Consider the following 18537-nt stretch of genomic DNA (forward strand, 5'->3'; position numbering starts at 1 on the left):
GTCCCAGCTTTTTCTGCAGGAAACTCAAGGTAGCATACATGGCTTTCCCCCTTCTCAATCTCCACAACAACCCTGTGAGGTGGGTTAGGCTAGCAGGCAGTGACTAGCCAAAGTCACCCAAAGAGATTCATGGCCAAGTGTGAACTTGAACCCTGGCATTCCAGGTCCTAGTCTGACACTCTTAACAGCTTCACCACACTAGCTCACAGTATTAATACCACGATAATATCCAGTGTCACCCTGTACTGGTGAATTTCATTCCTGGGCCTGCTCCAAGGTATCTGGGGCGTTCACTGGGTTTCACATACCACAGTTTTATCTCTATTCTACGTGCAAGCAAATATTAGTCATGTAGTGAAAAATTACTGTGTGTGCATGCAGCATTTTCTTTCAGACTGGAGAGTAGGAAGTCCTTATGAGATCATGTCCCAAATGACATACAGTGAAGATCACTGCATTATAAAATGATTTTTAAACTTAATTGAACTAATGAACTTAAAAAAAAAAATCTTAAAAATTAAGACATATGATTTTGTATCATTGGGCATTGCACTACATATACCATACTAGATTTAAATCAGGCTCAGAGCTGAAAGATTTGCATACAATCCCCAATTTAAAGCATTGTTTACTTTTATTTCATTTTTGGCTAGTTAATATGCATAAACTGCATTGGATCTGTGCTTTCATCCTTGCCTAATTTGTTCTTCTAGAAATATAAGTCTCTCATGCTTTTCATTTACAGGCACAGGACTGTAATTTTCAAGCTATTTATTCCAGAATGACCCTATTTGCGTGAACTGGCCTATCTGAAAGTAAAGATGTGTAGGAGTGTTACCTACTTTACAGTGTGCTAATAATGGAGACTAGAGCAGTGAAAGGAAATAGAAAGAGGAGTGTGGAGTGCATGACAAAACTTTCCTTTTTCCTTCAGGAGATGTAATTTGGTGGTATGAGGTGGGCAGACAAGTTTTAAAATATTATCCAGAAGAAATGGAAAGATGTAAAGTATTTTTTTTAAAATAGTAATTTGCAGCAGATAGTGATCTCTTGTTATCATGTAATCCAGCAGTATCAGTTCAAATGTCTGTTTGGACATAGTAATCATGAACCAAGGAAACAAAAATAAGCCTACTTTTCATGGCGTTTTTTATAAGCCATTGAGACATTTTTCACTGGTAAGCAAAAAAAATTAATTCGGGCTAATGTCAGCGATATAGTCCCTCAATTATGTGTAGGGAATCTATTTTTTGAATAAAAATACTATCTACTATAGGAAAATCTATTGACTTATTTAGACTTCCTTCCTCATTTGTAAAAGTTGGTTTTTAAGAACCTGGAAAAGTTTACTATTCATAAACTCACAAGGCGAAATAGCCGTCGCTACATTGTTCCTTTAGGGTTTTTCCCCTAATGTGTGTGTTTGTGTGCGCATGTGCATGTGTGCAAACATTGGAGTTGCCACAAGTGCGCTAAAGCCTCCCTTTTGTTTCTTAGTGGCTCCAACTCTGCCAGCACTCACCAACTGAGTGCAATATTCAAGGGTGTGAGACTCTTAAATGTTATATTTTTCTGGGGGAGATAATGGTTTAAAGGACCCACTATATATTATGATTGTGGTGCAAAACAAAAACAAAAAGTTAGAAGAGCATCTATGGTGGTTTTAATGAACAAAAACAAAATCTGCCATGCTTCCACAAGGATAATTTCTAGACAGAAAGAGAGGTGAAAATCTCCTGCCAGACCTGTTTCCTAAACAGCTTTTAGTAAGTCAAATCCATCTTGTTCCATGGTTATTCCAAAGATATGTCCCAGAAACATAGATGTAGATGGAAAGCTGGTGTTTTAAAAAAAAGCTGCTTTCATCATTCCCTTAGCACAAAAAAATGGTTGAATAAGTGCAGTTGTTTTTCTACAGAACTAATATACCTATTGTACTCATGTACTTTTTTGTCAAAAAGTGCAACTAATGTCCTATCTCACTGATACCGATAATGCAGGCCAATTGAATCAGTTAAGGTTGAATTAGAAAGAATCCTAAATCACTCTGATTTTCACCATGCGGATGTTTGGACAGCTGAGAACCAGATTGGATCAAGCTGAAACATACCATAATTCTGCAAGAAGTCTCCCTGAGCATTCATCATAAACGTACTTGTGTGAATGTTATTCTGAGTCAACATGCACACCATTTGGGCTGCACAAATCAAGTAAATCTAACCTAGCTTTCCTTGATGACACAAGAGCACATGATAATGCATAATAATTCAGTTCTACATTATTAGCAAGCTCAGTCTTGTTAGCAACTGTTGCAATTAGGTCCTGATTGCAGGTTTCCACAGGCATCTGGCTGGCCACTGGGAGAACTGGATGTGGGACTCGATGGGCCTTTGACCTCATCCAGCAAGGATCTTCCAGCACAGAGGTTCTCAACCTGTGGGTCCCCAGATGTTGTTGGACTACAACTCCCATCATCCCTGAGCTCTGGCCTTGCTAGCTAGATAGGAGTTGTAGTTCAACAACATCTGGGGACCCACTTTAATCTGTAACCTTTTCAGATATTAATGCAATTATGAGACATATGCATAGTCTTAAGGATGTAATCATTTGTAGGCTGTTCAAGAGTCTTGACTATGTGGCCACCAAGTCACAGATGGCTTGACCCCTAAACATCAGTGCAGGAGTAGACAGCTTGAAGACTACAATTCATAATGTGATCCTGAAATGGGCTGCTAATCCAGACACAAGGTGAAAGAAAGTCCTATCCCTGGAGAAGTGATCAAGTAACAGATATCATTGCCGCTACTGCAAGTAAACAATTCAAACCTCTACTTATTCAAGGTTTTACATAGCAAAAGTGAAGCTAAAAAGCCCAATCTCCTTGTTGAACTTCCTCTATAGCCAATGTGTAACTTGTATATTACCAAATTGTTTTCTTGGGAATAACACTGGCTAACCAATATATTGGCGTAAATTAGCCTTAAGCTGTTGCTATATAAAAAAAGAAAAAAGGAAGGAAGTGAAACCTCATCTTGCAATTTGTGCATAGGTTTAATTACAAACTATGTATTGCAGACATTAGTCCCTGATTATGTTATCACAACACTATGAATAAGTAAGAGACTGATGTTGCATTCTTATTTATACATTAGTTTAACTTCAGCTAATTGAATATTTGACAATATGCTATTCAGCGGTTGCCCTTCTAAATCTAATCTCTTAATATCAATAGATGTATCAATAAAGACAAACATAAAAAATTAAAAGCTAAATTTCTAAATTTAGCCAATATATTTTTTTCTACATGGAAAAACAATTAAGATTTTTGGGAAAAGTTGACTGAAAGGGATTTATAGTGTTTTCCCTTTTTTCAGTGTGAGTTACATTGGCATGAGCATGAAAGATTTGATGACATTCTATACTTTGTGTTAGTATTTACAGTTACACTGCTGAAATCTCCGTGGGTTGAAAAACAAGGGAGCAACTCACCAGGGTCCTTAAACCCCCTCCAATCAGTGCAGGCCCCATTAAAATAAATGGGAACTGTACTAGAGCACAATAGTATTTATTTTCACATCCTCTGAGGATCTGTGCAACATTGGAATGAATGAAAGTGGTGCTGGAGAATGGTAGCACTCTTTCACCACTCTCATTCATTTTGGAGGGGTGGAGGTTGCTCAGCAGAACTTCCCAAAGGTTTCTACCTAAACTATATTCATTTCTTCTGTTTTGACAATTGAGCTTTCTACAATCTTGTATTCCTAAATGTCACTAACACTTCAGCCTTTTTTGTTTGTTATAGATCTTCAGCGGAAGACATGGTGCGCCATCTCTGAACATAACTGTTATGGTGGGATTTATATTCACTGGGAGTGGTAGCAGTGGGTATTATGGAGTAATACTACTGTTATTTGGCTTCAGATGTTTTACTATAAGAATTAATTGAGTTTTTGAATTAAAAAAGAATCCAAAGATTTAAAAAGTTGACTTATTTTCAGCATTGATATTCTTACAAATAAAACCACTATGTGTGTATTAGAATGCAATCTATGTCTGTATGAGTCTTTATTTTTAAAACAATTTTGCCCTATATTTAATTATAATATTTATTTATTATTTCCTAAATTTATATCCCACCCTTGCTTCCAAAGGAGCCAGTGAAAACAGAGGTTTAATTATAAAGCTCAGCTCTAAATCTAAACCACCCAAATTAGTTTTGAAAGCTTTATTTGAAGTGAAAAATAGAAGAGCATTCCAAGGAATGGTTTAGATCACATACTCAACTTCTTGCATTCATTCTTAAGGACCTGGAGCTAGCTAGCTAAATAAATAAATAAATAAATAAGGGAAAGGAGAAGATCCACATTGCGCAGCAACATATTTCAAGGTTCTCAAAAACCACAACAATATAACATCTCATGCAATTTACTACACATTTAGAAAAGTTTGGACCCATGGAAGACACAGCAGGGGTCAAATGAAATTACTGTCTATCTAGAATGACCCAATGGAACTGTATAACAGACTCAGAGAGACCCTTGAAGCAAGGCCTAGAACTACTTAATTATTGCACAGGGTCAGTCTCACCATGTGAGAACTACAAGTCTGGTAGCAAAAATCCTCCCAAATTATTAATTCAATACTTTGCACTCCCCTGACATTGCCATAATCGGGATACAGCAGGTACATATTCTCATGGTGTTGTCTCCTAGGCTGATTGCTCCAAAAACAAGAAAACACTTTGCCCCCATTTGTTGAGTGGATCAAAGAAGCAGAAGGAATATTCAGTTTGGTACAAGTCTTTCTTCAACACTTGAGTTACACTTGGCTTGTGAATGCCAGTGTTTTAAGTGTGTGAAGATGCAAGAATTGAATCAACACTTTACATATAAGGTTAAAGTACTGGATGGATGTCTGCCTGCAAGACAATCCCATGGGTTCTGACTGCTCAGTTTGTGTTCAGTAACCAATACACTTGCTATGGGATGTGTTTGCCTTTCAATGCATGTTTTTTGGCTGTTCTCCATTGAGCCATGTTGGGGCCCTTTCAAAGACTTTGCTATGTCTATGTTAATAATTCTCTCAGTGTCTGAAAATCAAACTGAGCGTGTTTTGAAAAAAGTAGGAAGACACCCGCTGCAATAAACAAATACAATATGCAACCCTATAACTTCACCAAGTTGCACTGTTTAGATTTAAGGAAGATGAATGAGTTAATCAGGTAGGTGTTTGCCGTCTCTGTAACCAAGGAGATAAATTGTGATCAAATATAAAGAAGATTAATTTGGACGGCCCCTTTAAAGCATTTTATAGAAAATGGCATTCTTAATTACCTAATCAGCTATAAGGGAAATTGCAAAATTAGGTAGAAGATTAAAAATCTGCCTGATCTCAAACTATCCATGTATGTCCTGGTTTCTCACAGTGGTCTTGCTTAACAGCAAAGTGGGATTCAGTCAGAAAGCAAAAGGCAAAACATGATTTGGGGCAGCACTGTGGGCAACTACAGCACTTCTCACTAACGGGGAAACAGGTGTCTAAATTACTTGCTGGTTTCTCTGGCTGACATTAGGAACACAAGTCAATCTTCTGTTAGTATATATTTGATGCCCACTTTTTACCATACAGTGGGCTGGATCTAGACTACCTATGGCCCACAGGATACTTTGCTGATTCTCCTTGCTTCTATGCTCCCTGAAAAAGTACTCCATAGCTTTGGAAGACCCTCCAGATCAGTGTGAAAAATGGCTGTAGAGGAAGTGGGTAAGAACTGCCTCCGTGTCTCTTTCCTATATTAAGAGAATTTGGTGGATTTCGGTTCCTTCTGTGAATAATAATTACAAGAACAAAAGCAACTTCTTGTGAGCCAATGTACAAATTACTTTCCAAATACAAGATAGTATAGTTTCTCTAAAATAAAAAAGCAGGATAGATTACAGTATAAGAATGCTTAGAATCACCCATTTTGTAGAATCATATAATTGTAAAAAGTTGGAAGGAATCCTGAGATTCATGTAGTCCAACCCCCTGGCAATACAGGAATATGGAGCTGGATCAAACCTGCAACCTTGGTGTTATCAGTACCACACTCTAACCAGCTGAGTTATCCAGGCTGACAAGATCTCAGAATTTGGCTTTCAGTACCCAGTTGAACAGAAAATGTGTTGTTGTTGTTGTTAGTCATTCATTCATAAAATTCCTATACCACCCTTCATCTGAGGATTACAGGGTAATTTACAATGTGAAAGCAAAAATACTAGCATTGGTGCATGTTCTATTCATACCATGGAGACATTTGCTCAGAAACTTGACTTTCTATTCTCCATGAAGGCAAGTGCCCAATTTTTTTGTTATGTTTCCCATTTCATGGAGTATTGCTTTGTTCTGTGTGTGTTTGTGGAGGGAGCAAGACAATGTGGAGGCAGTCCACTTAAATCTTGAAAAGGTATCATGGGTAGACACCAAAGTAGGTCTGCTGTTATTTGTGATAAATTTAAATCAAAGTTTAAAATAATTTTACATATCCATGGTTAGAAATATGACTATTGTTGCATTAATTTTATTTATTTAACTATTTAATAAAAGTTATGCACCACTTGACTGTAAAGCAGTCTACCAAAATAATCACATTTGTAATGTTGCAAAATTTGTATGTAATATTACTAATATATTTACTCATAGTACACTCGTAATGTGCAACATTGGTAGGATAAGTCATAGTTTTAATTATTGGCTTAAGCGAAAATTTTAGCAATTTCAAAGAGCAATTACAATGGATTGTATCCAACACTGCAGTTCCATTCAGGCAATAGGCACAATGGAACTTCCTCTTCGTCTCGCTCTTTGTTTGCGACACCACCACCACCCCACACCAACAAAATCTGCTCTGCAGAATTGGGAGACCCTTCAAAGCAGATTTTGTGGGCACAGAAGAAAGGGTGACAAGAGGAAGGTCCCATTTCATGAGCAGAAATTTGCTTATACAGTGTTGGATGCAACCTGTTGACCACAAATAATAGTGAAAGGCATTTAAATGGCAATGCCCCTCCATTTCATAATCGCCTTATGTTATTTTGAGGCAATAACCATAAACAAACTTGCTTCTTCTGTGCTGAGATCATCATCTGGCACTATTTTATAGGTGACCCAACCTTCTTAAGCAGAGCAGGAATGCTTGGCCAATGTCTTCCTTAAAGCCATTTAAGTGACCCACTGTAATAGTTGTCTGTAGTCTGTAGATCCATTGCACTTTGTTTCTAATACAATCCCTTTGTCTAGACACCTAATATTCACAACTATTCTGTGGTCAGGTCAAAATGAGACAGCAGTAGCCAATAATGAAATACAGTTGATTTGTTTTTTGTGGGTTTTTTTAAAAATGTTTTATTAATTTTACAATATTGCTCCAATAGCAGCCTCGTTATAACAATACCAATTTTATCCAATTAATACAATTATTAATGCCAATTATTCAAATGTCAAATTATACAATTTATTCAAACTGGCCTCCCCACATGCTAGATTTGATGGCTTCATTCTAAATTTTTTCTGCGTTCCAAAGTCTTAATAATTTCCATTCCATTCCATTCAGATATAATAATTCCTTATATAACAGCTACAATATTGTGATTTCATTTGTGTTGGTTTATTAGGTAATTTATAAAGTTTCAAGTGAGGAACTGTAACTGTAGTCCTTATTCTTTCCTCCATGCAACTGTTTCCCCCCATGATGTTTTCCCATCCATATATGATGTTATATCCTTCATTCCTACAACTGTTGATGGTTTCCATCATGCCTTGGGAGAGGCGGTTATCTCACAATTTCCAAAAGTTACTGCGCTTTGTCCTCTGATTTGGCTTCTAGTAAACAAGCCATTTTTGCCATTTTTCCAACCTAGTAGAACGGTCTGAATCCAGACTGCAGATAATTAATCGAAAAGCTTCTATTCCCACAGCTGGTAGACTCCTTTCCACCCTGCCACTGATTTATGGCCAATTGTCCTCATCTTGAACACATTCCTTTGTGGATAATGGAGGTTATGGAGGACTTTGCTCTGTATTTTCAAAATGTAGCATCCCCCTCTTCCCTCTCTGTTCCTTTCTCTCATACACACACTTCCAGTTTTGTTAAATTCCATATTTATATCCCAATTTCTTCCATCCTCACTTGTATAGATATTTTCTTAATAAAACTTGCATTCTGGGGACGGTTGCCATATCATAAATGTAGAGAAAAACTTTAGTATAAGGAAATTGTGGGCTCCCCTTGCCCCCATTGTCTCTTTCACCAAATGAAATCCCCTCTCAATCCAAACCTTTTAAATCCTTGTAGCTGGGTTGTTTTCATAGTTTCTTATCTCATCATCTCTAGCATGAGCCTGTAGTTTACTACAATTAACAAAATCCAATTAGCAGGATAACCTGTGCTTCCAGAAACGGGATTGGGGGGGGGGGGTCACGGCAGCCAGAGTTCTCCATGCACCCAGTGCCTTTGCCTGCCCTCGCATTCCATGGGGAAGCGAGTGCCAGACTGCCAGGCAAACAGTGGGTGAGAGCCAGGTTCTTCTTCCAACTGAAGAGGAATGCAGAAAATGCAATTTCTCCCATCATTTTCTGATTATCTCCATCTGTCTCTCTCCACAGTGTTGGGAGAGGCGTCCCTCCCCTGGCACACAGGAAACAGGAAGTGAAATACACTTGATTTGTGGTGTGGTTAGAATTCAGGCATGGATTCATAGATCCTCTGCAGCCTACTCCCATCTCTAATCTCTTGGCAAAGAGGACTCGTATAAAAATACTTGTGTAATTAATTTTCAAAGACTTTGAGTTTTCATCTAGAACAAGGGTAGCACATGGACAGAAAGGCTAGAGCTATACTAGAACTAGGAGTAGAGGAATGAAAGAAGAGTTAACTAGATAGACGAAAGTGTGCATGGCAGCAAATGGTGGATACCAGCTTCTGGGTCCTGATTTCTGGAAGCTGCCAATATCTTACCAAGCTTTGCCTGCAAACATGAAATTTGGATACTTGCCACATTGTTAACGTCTCAGAATGCCTTATCCTCCAATGAATGTGAAATTCAGTGTCTCTACAATGGTCCAAAATGGAAGTAATTATCAAAGTGGGCAAGGTGACTATGACAATTTACCTTTGCAAATTTCTGAGGCTGATATAACTAGCTGTTTTTGTATGTGTTGCCACATCTGCTGTGTTTCTCATGCTTAAGAAAACAGGGATGTACTTCAGATTTCAAAGTGTATAGAAGAAATTAATTGAATGTTCGAAAAGGAAAGTCAGAATGTGACATAATACAAAGTTTATATGATGGGGCCGCATGGCTGCATGTGCATGTTTTCTAGGCACATCCTCCTCTCAACATAAAATGGGTGGGATCATCAAATCCTAAAGAAGAAGAGGGACTTCACAGTCTCAGTCAACATCTGAGAGAGTTATATACCCGATACACCCTGGAAATTATGGCAAACAGCTTCATTCAACCTCACACATAAGCTACAAAAACTCCCCAAAGGCACACTTATTCTAGGCCAGGCATTCCCAAGCTGTGAACCTCAAACTATCGGGGGCACAAGCTTCATTCAGGTAGCCCATGGCATGTATGTAAAATTACAGTTAAAACCCATACAGCACCGAGCACAATTCATTACAGTTGCTACAGCAGGCAGAAACATTGTTAAGCAGTGCACCAAGACTCCCAGCAATTTTCAAGTGCTCTGTGGGGAGGGAGGAACTTGGGAACCTAATATTGGGCTTTAGGAGCCTCAATGTGTTAACACAGCATAGTAATGCCCTCTCCTGGTACATATGCCCCAATGTTTACATGTATAGAGTATCTTTCTGGAAAACCATGACCCTTTCCTTAGTTAAAGGTAAAGGGACCCCTGACCATTAGGTCCAGTCACGGACGGCTCTGGGGTTGTGGCGCTCATCTCGCTTTACTGGCCGAGGGAGCCGGCGTACATTTACCTTCCCGCCAGAGCAGTACCTATTTATGTACTTGCACTGCAGGCTTTAGAACTGCTAGGTTGGCAGGAGAAGGGACCAAGCAATGGGAGCTTATCCCATTGTGGGGATTCAAACCACCGACCTTCTGATCAGCAAGCCCTAGGCTCTGTGGTTTAACCCATAGCGCCATCTGGTGATAAAAAAGGGGCACACAATCCAATCAAAATCCAGCCCACTTATTTAAATGAGGTTAGATCATGTACCTAAAAGAAATGAAAACCCCCAAAATCATTGGAGTATCCCTGGATCACTGTTTGCTTTGGCAGGATTTTGCTCCTTGTTTTACCTAGATGCTTCATGGTGGGACCCAGTTGATGCCCTCTGATGCAACAAATGCCTTTGCTAGCAGAAAGTAAGAGAGACTTTTTGCAAATTCATTATTTCTGCACCAAGCCCCCAGCCTGATCTAGAAGAGCCCTCAGCTCCCTGGAGGCGATTTTCAGCTACTGCTGGGGGCTGTAGGGGGCATAGGAATCAGCAGAAATCTCCTCTTTTCATCAAATGGAGGCATCCACTGAATAAAAGCACTTCCATGAGCACAAGGGCACCAACTGAATCCCACCACTTGTAAAAACATTTTTTAAAAAATAATGAATTTTCTATTATAACAGATACTGCAAGTTACTTTTTCTGATGTTGAAATGCTTGTCAGCAAAGCATAGATGGCTAAATATGTTTTCCAGCCATTTCCCTTGTTATCTGTGAGCAAAAGAAAGTAGAAGATACACACAACCAGTGTCCCGCTTGTGCCACCTCATCACTGCAAGACAGTTCTGTTCACAGTTTTTGAAATGCTTCATTATTGCTTTCATCAGTCAAGGTCTTAGATTCAAAACAGGAATGGGGAACCTCTGGGCAGCCTTCCAGATGGGGAATAATAATAATGATGATGATGATGATGATGCTGCTGGATAACAACTCTCCTCTTCCCTGTTTGCCATGCTATCTGTGGATGATGGGCACTGGAGTCCAGAAATGTCTGAAGGGACACAGGTTGCCAATTCCCGATTTAAAAGCTTACATTTTCATTTGCTTAAAACCTATTGTACACAAATATTTGCGCACAACCTTTATTTTAAAACAGTGCCATGTTGATTACTGGCAATGTATCAGACCACCTGAAATCCCAAGATGCAATGCCTCCTAAGTGCAATAGTTAGGGATTGTGTATCTTAAATTGGGTAAATAACTATGAGTTCACAGAATCACTTTTATCCTAATACAAGGATCTGAGGCATATGAACGGGTCCATTGTGCATTTTGCAAGCCTGATTTCAACATTTTCTGAAGGGGTCATGGATGGTAAAATACTAGGACTTGAAGTTCTCATAAGCCAAAATTTGGTGGTGTTTTCATTATTGGGTGGGTGGGTGGAGGGAATCCAGGGTTATATCCCAAGCTTGAATGACTAACATGCCATTAGCACAACTGATGCCCCCTCTGTACCCTCAGTTCCCTGCACCCCCTGCAACATTAAAGGAGGGAAGCTCTAGTTGCACAATAATATTCTTTCCCAAATTGAGGGTTTTCCCTCTCTCACTGCTGTCCCTGTGTCATCCAATGCTGCTCAGAAGAGCCCCTAACCTCCCTGAAAGTGGGGTGTTGTTGTTTTTTCTCGAAATGACAGCAGAAGAGAGGAGGGGAGGGGAAAGATCAGTTGTGTACCTGGTCTTCTGCAGCCTTTGGGAACAACCCATAGTCTTTCGAGGATTGAGAGTTGGCCTTCAGATTAAGTGATGGGGCTACTATACTTCAGGTGTAACTGCCCCTGGTAAATTGCACTTCAATTCATTTCAGTAATCTTTTGAATGTTTCAGGCTTCTCTCTGTACATCATACGGCTAATTAATCCAAACGAAACATCATCTACACAAGCCCCTTGAATTGTTTCAACACTTATTGGCTGTTTAAAGATGATAAAAGAAGTGTAACAGGTTAGGGAAATTAGCAACCATATATACTGAGGATCACAACACAGTGTCCCTAGAGGGCAAGGGAGGCCTTATTCCTAATTCAGGATAAAGAATGGTCAAGAATCCATTTAAAAATATAGCTAGGGCATTTTCAAAATACAAAGGCAATAACAAAGTAAAATGTTATTGATTCCGTCTCCAGACCACAGTCCTATAACACATTAAAATATTTCAAACAATAAAAACTACAGAATCTACAATTCCTGATGGAAAATTAATTTCACTGCAAGCTCCGACATTGTGAAGTGTTTCAGAGTGCAGTGATGCGAAAAACTAACTTGGCTGATTTCAGAGGAATTGACCCAATATTCCTTGGCAGTTTACATTCAGTGCCATGGATCAGTCTAAGACAGCCTCAAAGATGAAACAAAAAACAAAAAAAGCTAGCAGTTTCCCCTTGAGGAAAACACTTGGCAGTCTGGTTGAGACTACTGAAATTTAACCTACCATACATATCAGAGTCTATTCTTTCCAAGCCTTTGAAGATTTCCTTTGAGTAGGCTGGAGTAGCGTTCTATCTTCCTTTTTGTTCTTTAGATCCTGGGATTTTGCATAACATACACAAATAAAACTCGTCCGTCAAATTAAGCTGCATTTGTGGCATTTTGCTGCCTAGGCTATATAGTTCATTCTCTTCATGTTTGAAATAAAAAACTTTCAAGAACATACATTTTTGAAAGAAATAAAGAACATTCTGAGAAACTAACCCAATAGGTTTCCTTCAGCTACTACTACCCCACCTCACAGATCTGAGCACAGAAAGTAATCCACATATCATGAATGACATCAAACCATTTTCAGTGAGAATGAAATCAGTTTCAGTTAGGTTATTATTTTTCATTCTACAACTGGAGCTAAATGTATTTAGATCAGAGTCTTCTCAAGAGATATTAGAAACTGGAGAGGGAGCTATGTTTAGCTGCCCTGAGCATTGTCACACCAGATGAAAGAAGCACTTAAGGATGTCTGTTGTCTTCTGGACATTTGGAAAGATTACAACCAGTGGCCTAGTTTCAAAGCCCCTTCAAGAAAAATAATAATATATTCTAAACCTATGTCTTAGTTACATGAAATATAACTTGCTAGGTTCTCTCATTTGTTTTGCAGCCCCTTGCCGTATACTTAACAGCAGAGTTTCCATTCTGATTCAAAGGCTATATTAAATGCTAACAGCCCAGGCCTTACATGTCTATTTGGCAGTAAGACCCTTTGAGTTCAATGTGGGTATAGGATTGCAATCCCCAAAGCAATCTTTACTCTGGCCAGACAGTGATGGATGGCATAGCTGCCACTGCATCTGCAGGCCCATTCCTCACACCAGCCAGGACATAAGGTGGGAGGGGCAAATAGTCATCAAGAGTCAGCAATGGGGTCAAATCCAGATCCAGTGGATTCTGGGCCAATGGGAATGCCACCCACCCACATTTTCAGAGAGTGGAGCAGGGTGCTCTGCACTAGAGAATTGGCATTGGCATCACTATGTGGGTGAAGACTGGTAGTCCTTTTATGGGCTGGACAGAAAGAGACCTCTGTCCCACCTAGAATGACCACTCTGAGCCTGGCAAGTCAGGTGCTTGGATTGCAGCTCAAGTTCTCAGCATTTTTGTTCCATCTTGTCCCTTTTGATTCACAACTTGGCTTTCCGCTGAGTTGACGTTTGTCCTTCCTTTGGCTCTCTGACAAAATGTCCCTTTACACTGACTGTGGCATTTGGATTATCTCCCTTAGTTCTTTTCCCAATAGAGTTGATTTGCCAACTCCACCTCATATGAGACATTTTTGGCATGGCTAAAAGCCGTTTTCAAGTTCCACAAAGTGATCAGTACTACTTATCTGACACAGAGCCCAAGACGTCTGAATGATATAAATCAAAACAGACAGGGAGATAGGGTTGCTGGATTTTAGCCCCTTGAAGGAAAATGTGCAAGGAGGAACTCAATATTGCCAGATGGAGCACTATTATGGGGGTACTCTTGACACCCCCACAACTAATTTGGGGGCATGGGGGAAGGAGAGGGAGTCCAGCCCTTGAACAGGCTTCCACTGATGGGACCTATTAGTTGAATCCCACATGCACACACCCTAATAACCCCTAAAAGACATTTCAATGTCTAATATAGTGAGGAAATGTGGGTTTTTTATGGCAACTTTTCCACATTTACTTCATTTCTTGGTTTGGCAGAGTGAACGGGAAGGTCATGCAAATCTTAGTTCTTCTTGCCAAGCCTATTAGCTCTCTATTCTAAAGTGAGCACTAAATTCTTCGATAATGTATTTGCAAAATACTAAAGTAGGCTATGACTTTTTCCCCCATGGTGAAAACTCTTCCTTATTTGGTCATCACATTTAATATCTCAGTCTTGTATTGGAATCTGACACATTAGTTGATCAAATGTGATTGATTTCATGTCAGTCTAATAAAGTATAAGCTCTTACTCCTTCTATTCATTAGCGTAGGTAAACTCCTGCCAAAGACCACTACAGCCTTTCCTTCTTGACAGCTTGCTGAACTAAGAGGTATCATGTGATGCCATTTTCCTCTCAAGAGATGATTTCACTTCTTAGTATTATACTTCATTATCTCTTCAATTACATTATCCTCCCTGGTATACATTGTGGACTTTAAGTACCCTATGTAAGTGAATTGTTAATAGCATCTTGCCAGGAAAATAATTATTGACCCACTTCAGCAAAGTTCAATTTTGGAATGTTAAAAAAAGAAATGCATCTAAGTGCATAGGCGATAAAGCTGTGTTTGATTTAAAAGTAAATGTTTAAACTTTGTTCAGTTACATCTTTCAATAGGATCCTATTGGCAATCCTACACTACTCGGTTAATGCTAACTGGAAGAATTTTAATTGAGTGAATTACAAAATAGGTAATAGGGTATAATTTTGGAGCAGGCTTCAAAGTAGTGTCAAGTTTTTAGATAAAAAAAATTAAATGGAAAACAAATTCATATATATGACGGCCTGTGCTTCAGATGTTTAGTTCTATTTCAGTGTGGATATCCTTAGTGGCTGTTTGGTTTTACAGAATGAGATTATACAGTTCTAGTGTACAGTTCTAGGACTGACTGACTGACTGACTGACTGACTGGATTGGTCCCCTGCTGGGCTGAAAACCAGCTCAGTGTTGCATTGATGGCTCTGGTTGGGAGATTAAAAATTATAGTCATACAACCATATAGATGGGCATTGGTTTTTTTAACACAGTTAAGAGAGGGTTGCTTCAGTTCTGATCCCTTGCAAGTACTATCAAATAAGATATAATCTACTGTTTAGTGATAAACTATATACACATTCTTGCAGCCTATTTTTATGTGACTAGATCTGGGATTGGGGCTTACATGTTGTGAGACTTTTCCGGGACCAGGATGGCTCATGTATTCAATTGTGTTAGGGTGTTTGACTTCTCGCCTAGAGAATGATAATATCAACTTCACCGCTTCTGCAGCAAAGCATCTGCATGAGAGTTGACTGTAAAACATATAGGTGATTCAAGTTAATAAATTCAAGAACTGCAACTGTAATTGCTAGACTATTAACATTAATACCTGCACTAATTACTGGCATTAGTCTAGTAATTATGTTAAGGAAAAACATTCACAATAAATGTTAATTTATGGTTGTGCAAAACCTGCCCATTTATTTCCACAGAGTTTCTCGGATTATGCCTCTATACTATTGCTTATACATGGAAAGTTCAGAGGGCATCTACAGTTGCCAATGTGCATTCTGATGGACAGTCAGACTTTGTTAATCTGCCCCCTCCCCTTCTGCTTAGTTTGCACAAGAATCTGCCCATGTAGTCACCATTTTATCCTCATTACAGGAAGGAAATTGACAGAGTCAGGGCTTAGCAACACTTAACTTCCCTTTGCTCTGTCTAGACATGGTCTGCACTTTAACGCTCCGTGTCTGGAACTTTCCACATGAAAACCTGCCCTTTAATGCTCAATCGGAGCAAATCGGGTTCTCCCTTAAAGAGGGCACGTATTGCGGTGAGACCTGGAAAACTGACACCCTGTGGGTGTCAGTTGTGGGTGGGTACGATTGGTCAGCCACAACACCCGACTGGTAGGTCCCTCAAAGCTGGGTGCAATCTGGCCAATGGGATGCAGTCCAAACAGTTTGAGGGACCTATTTAACACGTGACCCAGAGCTTCCTCTTTCAGCACGTGCATTCCGAACACCCGCCCACCTCTCCCTACTTTTAGGGCTTTGTTTTTGACTTTGCTATGCTGCCGTGTGTCGTCTGTTGTTGGGACAGGGGCACAGCAGGAATTTTCCCCATTTGGGTTTCGCCTGCTGCGTAGCAAATCATCACAACTTGTAAGGTTGCGGATAGGCTCTGGTTCAGGTGATAGGGATGGGAGAATGCTCTCACTATCCCTATGTGAAGGGTATTCCATTAAAGGAATCCAGGGACTTGATGGTTTGGTCAACCCCTGAGAGGGGGTTGTGCCCGTGCCTGAGTCCAGGGGGACATTTGGGTGGCGGAGATAGCCTGTTCCCAGCTTTCCGCTTATCCAGGTGTTCACCCTTGGCTGACCTATGCTGGTGCCCTGGGTCAATGCTACCTGCATGGCAGGGAGCTAGTTGAACCAGAGCCTATGCAACCACTCACTTTCTGTAATCAATAAAGTTGTGGCCTAAATTCTGCCAAAAACCAAACCAAAATTTGAGTCAAGTGTGAATTTATTTAGGGGGGAGGTTTCTGGGTCTGAACACGCAAAAAGTAATCCATGGAAAACCCAAATTGACGTTTGTTCGGGTTGAGTGCTAAACAGTGGGTTTTCGTGGGGGGGCAAAACAACAATAACAACACTTGGACATGGAGCTTTTAAACACAGACCTGTACCTGGAAAAAGCAGGGCGAAAGCAAAGTGTGGACAGTACATCCTTAGACAGAAGAAAGGTTTGGCATGATTGCTAGCAGGTCAACAGTATTGATGTCAGACCTTGCCAATTGTTATGGGTAGGAAACCTTTTTCAGCCTGAGGGCCACATCTCCTTCTGGGCAGCCTTCTGGGGGCCACATGTCATCAGTGGGTCTGCGCCAGAGGCAAAAGCAAGCAGGGCACCAAATGTAACATTAAAGTTTGTATGAGAGACTAGATTCTTTGCACTCGCACATTCCTCCCTATTCTACTTTCAGATAAGCAAGATCTGGAATCAGCAAGCATTATCAGAGTTTAAGGAGATACTGATGCCAGGCAAAAACCTTCAAACAAAGCAGGGCTGGTGAGAGGTGTGGCTCAGGAGAGTGTGAGGGCTGTGGAGAGTCCCAGAGGGCCAGACAGAAAAGTCTGGGGGGGACCACATCTGGCTCCTAAACCTGAGATTCCCCATCCCCGTGGCTATCTTTGTGTGTTATCTATGTGGAGATTACAGGGAGCAGTGCTGCACTGGCCCGACCTACAATGTTGCAACAGTCACCTCAAATATACAGTATGCAAATGAGCACCTATATGTGGCCTGGGGAGAGGAAGTGTGGCTAGTCAGGACTTGTGACATGGGGAAAGTCCTGATAAGGAGGCCCCTAATTTTTTATGATATCTGAATGTAGGGCTGGCCCACCCATAAGACAAGGTGAGGTGACCACCTCAGGCAGCAGGATCCACAGGGGCAGCAGATTCCAATGTAGATCTTGATTTATGTACAGTAGATCTTCACTCACCCCTTCTTCCTTAGTTAGGTGGGGGGAACCATTTTGTGGTTCATCTCAGGTGCCAAAAAGCCTTCATCTGGCCTTGTCTGAATGCATCTCTCTTCAAACATAAAGACTTTCATTTCAGCATGTGGCTTAAATAGCTATAGAAGATTCGTTCAACCAATAAGTGGTTTGCGAAAGAATGTACAGCTTGACTCTGTTCTAGCCTTGGAAATGAGCCCACAGAAGTAAATCGCTTTCCAAAATGTTTACCAGCCTGCTGAGAACTGGCAGATGAGAACCAGAGATACACACTCATTGAATTCACTGTGACCTCCACACCATCCCTACCAGGCCACAAGCTCAGAAGGAGTCCACAAGACGTTGTGTGGGATCTGACAACTTCCAAAAGTGAACCCTCAATAGTTATAGCCAAGTCTTACAAAAGTCCACAGATAGCGGCAACAGTGAGAAGCAGTTGGTCCAATCTAGCAAAATCTACCTCCTTGGACTGGTGAAAAGGGCACATCTATCCTGCCAAGTCACATGATAACATATATGGCCTAAGGTTGCACCAGGGCAACTGACACTGACAGAGCGATGGGGAACCTGCTGCTCACCAGATGTTGCTGGACTCCCTTTAGCTCCAGCCACCATATCCAAAGGGCTGGGATGATAGTTCAACAACATCTGGAGAGCTGCAGGTTCACCATCCCAGGTCTAAGGTGATGCTACTGCATTTAACTCCCATTAATAGGTCTTCGGACATACATTACTATCCAACATACGGTGGTAATAGTTACTGTGCCACTGAGACAGCTGGGTTTGGTTGTGATGCCAGCACAATAAAAGTGCAGCTACTATGGACCCCATTCCTTTTATGCC

This window comes from Podarcis muralis, chromosome 1 (genome assembly GCF_964188315.1).
Source record: "Podarcis muralis chromosome 1, rPodMur119.hap1.1, whole genome shotgun sequence".
Taxonomy (NCBI): Eukaryota; Metazoa; Chordata; class Lepidosauria; order Squamata; family Lacertidae; genus Podarcis; species Podarcis muralis.